A 5,541-nucleotide genomic window follows, 5' to 3' on the forward strand; every position below is an offset into this window, starting at 1 on the left:
CTGATTGGCCTGATTTACTCAATAATTACTCTTTTATTATAAATAATAGAAAAAAATGGTTCAGGACTTTTTGACTCAGTTTTACTCCTTCTACCTGCCTACGAGAGATTGTACGGCAATTCTGGGACACCCTGTATATATATATGTATACACATATATATTTCGAAATAATTTTTTTCCCCCATATAGGATGCATATAGGATGTATACGGGGTCCTTCATATATATGTGATGCAAATCCAGCATCCTATATGGGGGAAAAAATTATTTCAAAATATATATGTGTATACATATATATATATATATATATTTAAGCACATTCACGCACAGCATCCTGCGAACGGCTCTTCATGTCCTTATATTCATATACTATAAAAGACTTATTGAGCCTAAGAATAATCTCTATTTATCACCAATTATACTAAAATATAACATTATGCTTATAAATAAAATACAAGAACATGTATTGGATGAGTGCAAAAGGTTATGTCCGATTCCAATGTCATTGAGTGTTATGTGTACGTATTGTATATCTATGAAAAAATGACATATTCAATGGTTATTTAATCCTTTCCTTACCGCTTACTTGTCCGCGAGTAAGCTTTCTGTGTACCGCGGACTCTGCCACAAGTGCCCACTTTGAAGATAGAGTGTTTTGCATAGAATTAATGCAATTATTACAGGTGCTGCGAAATCGGTGCAGCTCGTTATGTGGATGCCATTTATAGACGGCGCTGGTATTGAAAGAGTTAAGCAAAAGCTTTGTTTTGATTGAATTAACATTGTGAAAATAATGTTGAAAATGAGCAAAGAAAAATATATTTACGATATGTTATGCTTGATGTGTTTCAAAAAGATATAACTTCTGAAATTGCCGTAAAAAACATTCAAAATGTTTATCAGAATCGTGCGCCAGCAACTCACACTGTTGAGAAATTAATTTTGCAAGATTTAGAGTTTTGATCATCTTCATCTTGACGAGCTATACTCTGACTTTTTGTCATAAATGATGATATATGAGCAATTTAGTGCAAAATAATTCATGAATATTTTAATTAAAAAATGGAGAAACTCAACTTTGATAAATTGACTGCATTTTGGCATTTAAAAAAATTGGATACACTTTTAAACTCGATATGTAGATGCCACATTTGCTAACCAAGCTAACAAATTGAATTGAGTTTCTGCAGTTGTTTTTTTGTTTGACAGACTAAATTAAGAGTAGTTTTTGGATCAATTGACGATGAAAAATAGACCCTATATAACGTTTAATCCTATATAATGTTTAACGCAAACACGCTTGGAAACTAGCAGATAAGCGAGCAGAATCCGTGGCAATTTTATGCCACGGATTGCAAAAACTAATTTGCATCCTTAAAAATTGATGCTTTCTGTTTACTGAGATTGTAAAAAAATAATTTATTTTGAATTGCTCTTTGGTGGCTAAACAATTAATTCTGATAAATACTGTCAACAATTAGACAATTTAAATATAGCAATCCAAAAAAGCAAAGTTTGACCAATTGTAAGGGAGTTGTTGTTTATTAAGACACATTGCAAAACAGACTGCGCAAATTAAATGACTGAAATAAAATATTATATCACACTCACTGTATTTTCCTGATATTACATCAGATTATTATTTGCGATCATTGCAAAACAAGGAAAACATTCACTTTGGAAATCATGAAAACTTATTTTTCTTGCTTTTTCAAAAAAGAGGTTGGTTGATTCAAGCATCTATCAAAACGTTGGGGAAAAAATGTAAGAAACGACGGTGATTATATCAGTGACTAATAAAAAATTTTACATTAATAAAAAATTTTACAGATTACTTGAGTTTTAAATGATATAAGTCGGACACATACAAATGCACTCATCGAATATGTATAAAAGTAGAAGATATAATTAACTATTACATTAAGATCTCCAAACAGTACTAGAATGTCTTTTGAATGTCTTCGGAATAGCAAATGAACGCTTTAAGTTCTGTCTAGAATTATTCTCAAAATGTTCGATTTCAGAATCTTAAGGATGTTTATAAAGCGTTAGGATCTTAAGAAGACGCTGAACCGACGAGTGACCTTTGATTCAGCTGTCACTCAGCTGCTACGCTATCGGATAAGTGGCTCGAGACCGAGACAAACCAAAACAAGAATAGATAACATAAGAGAGACAAGGATAGACCACATATGTCTCTCTGGCGCTTCTGCTAAAATTGTAATCTTAGTTCACAGTTTTCTTTCTTACAAGGCTTCAAAATCTTTTTGAAGCACTCAAAATATTCGCTTATGTTTCTAGTTTTTCTAGTTTTCCATAAAGGTATTTTTGTTTGGATTTGTACGACCAATTTTGCATATAAAGCAAAAATGTAGTTTACGTAATAACAATTTATAACCTTTTTTTTGTTTTTCTTGAATTCTTATGCCTTATGGAAATCTTTAGTATATTTTCTGTTTTTCTGGAGAAGCGTTTTTCATTCCGATTAATAATTTGTACAAAAAATTTGAACCACAAAAATGTGAGTAAATCAGGACGGTTCAGCATCTTTTTAAGAGAAAAGCAATAGCTAAATAGCTGCTCAGCCATTACGCTGTCCAGTAGGTAATGTCCTTTAGTTGGACCAAGACAAGGATAAACATATATGTCTCTTTGGCGCTTCTGCTAAAATTGTACTAATCTTAGTTCCAAAATTTCTTTTCTCACACAGCTTTAAAGTCTTTTGTGAAGCACTCAAAATATTCATCTGTTTTTAGTTTTGCTGACATTTTTTTTTTTTTTTTTTTTTGTTTGGATTTATGCAACCAATTTTGTAATATGAAGCAATATTTTCTTATATTTTTATGCTTTATGCAATTCTTTAATATATTCTCTTCTTTTCTAGAAAAGCGTTTTTCATTCCGATTAATAGTGTCTACAAAAAATTAGAATCACGCGATGTATGTTTATTACTTTTCTATTTTTGTTGTATTTATTGTACAGAGAAAAACACTTCTCTAGAATTAAAACGAATATGCTAAAGAAGTGGAAAGTTTAAAAACATTCAAAAATAAACTAAAGTTTATGAACTGTTATGACATAGTCCACATTTTCACTTTATATGCAAAATTAGCAGTACGAATCTAAAAGAAGACTTTTTCTTTCTAGATAAACAAATATTTTAAGTACTTTAAAAGCAGATTTTGAAGCTTGTAGGAAAAGATAATAGAAAAGTAAGATTAGTGTAATTTTAGCAGAAGGGACCAAAGAGACATATACATTTATTTTTGTCTCGGTCCGATTAGAGGCCACTACTTATTAGAACATAGTAGGGTCCCTAGAAGATATAGTCTGACCACTTGCTCCTCTCAAAATGGCGTTTTTGTGTGATGAAAATGACACACAAAACTTGCTCAGTTGCGGTGCTTTTGCTAAAATACACTATTCTTTGTAAACAACGAAACGTTTACATATTTTTATAATATAGAAATAAATATTCGTTAATACTTGCCTCACGTAAAAGAAAATATATTCAATTTTCTTACATTTTATTTGGACAAACTAAAATCTGTAATGTGTTTTATAAAAGCGTGTCACAATTTACTGTTTAAAATTATAAAACGTTTCATTGCATATAGAATGCGTATCTCATAAAAAAAATAAATTAAAAAGAATATAGTAAGACGATGGTAATGCATTCTTTATGTTAATAAAATTTGATTATTAAACCAGTTTTTTTTTTTTTTTTTTTTGGTTTATAGCACGCCGCTGAATTTGCCACTGATTCCACTTCAATTGAAGCAAAAGGCGAATGAATCGGCAGCAAGGATCGGCTCTTGGAGGTGAAGAAGAAGGCCGCAACAATTCCGTTTTTTTTCTTGTTTATTAGTAGTACAATGAAGTCGCACCCTCCCAATATTCGCCGCAATTACAAAAATATGCCGTGTCGTTGATCGCGGAACTCCTCGAGGTTTAGGCAGCTTGAATGTCTCTGTTTTAAGAACGAGCGAATTGTTTCGCAGCTTGATTTGATCGATTTACAACACGTGGCACTGAACTTGCTGAACGTTCGTTGCGTTCGGTGTCTCGACGCAGAAAGAGAGGATAAGATAAAAACCGATCCGATTCCTTGGCTGTGCAGGCGTAATCGTAAGCCAAATCTGGTGATTAGTTCCTCCGAAGTTCCCATGCGTGAGTTGGAGCTTCGCAAATCAGCGACACGACTTGAGTAATACTCTGGAGCGCGCTCGGATACATATATTGCGCAGCGTGAATCCGAGAGCCTCCGAGAAACGCGCGACGGACTCTAGGCGAGTTCTCAACACATTCTTTAGTATAATTATTTTCACCTTATTTTTGGTGTGTGTATGTGTGTGTGTGTGTGTGTGTATTTATACGATCTCTTTGCGTTGTAACTGGTTCCGCCATTTTAAGGGGCTTGCGAGCTGAACCAATAAAATCAGATACGATGAGTAGCCAGACACTAGGACTTCTAGGAACTCTAGAGCTTAGTAGTTAGATGGCAGCCGAATCGGAATTCGACGGTTGCTTTAGCATCTTAAAGCCCTAGCAAAAAAATGTAACTATCATATTGTAAGATAAACTAATATCTAGAATACTACATATTTTAAATATTTATCTCATTCTATTACTCAAATAAAGTAAAGGTCCCAAATTTTATCTTTTTAAATATTTTGGTTTGTATTCAGATTATAATATTTCTCGACTTGAAAAAATTTGTATGCGTGGCTCAAAGTATAAACCTCTAGTATAAACATTAATTATTCCTAAACCTTTTATAAACAAATAAAAAAAAGAAAATGTGAGAGCATGCATTTTTGACATTTCTGACACAGTAATTTTGGTAAATGTTCAGTATAGGAGAGAATGCTCCGATGACCTTGACCTTGACATATGTTGTCAAAGACATGTCCCTGAGTAACAATGTAAAGATTTTAGTGAGCTATCGCTCACTGTTCATTAAAAAGTTATAAACAAAACAAATTTTTTAAAGAACTTTTTGTTTTTCGACACCTTAAGATTACTTTTTCTGTTATTTTTGTTCAGACGCCTCTCCTGCCTACACGCTTACAACACGAACATAGTACGTAAACATTTCATGTTTAAAATACATTTATTGTATATTGTTTTTGTTCAACATGAGGTTTAACATGTCTTACGCGCATAAGCATCTGCGCATGCTACACTCTATGCGCATGTCTGTAAAATCTATGTCTCGCCTTGGGACATATAACACGCAAAGCCCGCTTTGTTCTACGTGATTATGTTTTTTTTTTTTATCTTCTTGCTCTTGTCCCATTCTTCTACTGTTCGTCAGTCAGTACAGTTTGTTTTCTGCTTATGTATTGACTGTTCTTACCTGTTCTCTTTTTAATAAATTCGTTATAAAACAGAATATATATATATATATATATATATATATATATATATATATATATAGATACACACACACTGTCCTGTTTTATAACGAGTTAATACATAAGCAGAAAACGAACTGTACTGACGAACAGCAGAAGAATAGGACAAGAGCAAGAAGATAAAA

At 32.5% G+C, this 5,541-nt stretch overlaps 1 protein-coding gene across 1 annotated transcript in view; it reads right to left on the minus strand.

The window, feature by feature from the left end:
• Window positions 1-638, minus strand: part of LOC109861340 (laminin subunit beta-1-like) — a 21,592-nt gene extending 20,954 nt beyond the window's left edge. Inside the window, exon 1 of the mRNA XM_020440951.1 lies at window positions 579-638. The gene's annotated coding sequence lies outside the window, so the exon portion shown is untranslated. The remainder of the gene's footprint in view (window positions 1-578) is intronic.
• Window positions 639-5,541: the final 4,903 nt, after the last annotated feature.

The sequence above is a fragment of the Pseudomyrmex gracilis genome, unplaced genomic scaffold, assembly GCF_002006095.1.
Source record: "Pseudomyrmex gracilis isolate BER0280 unplaced genomic scaffold, ASM200609v1 scaffold_694, whole genome shotgun sequence".
Lineage (NCBI taxonomy): Eukaryota > Metazoa > Arthropoda > Insecta > Hymenoptera > Formicidae > Pseudomyrmex > Pseudomyrmex gracilis.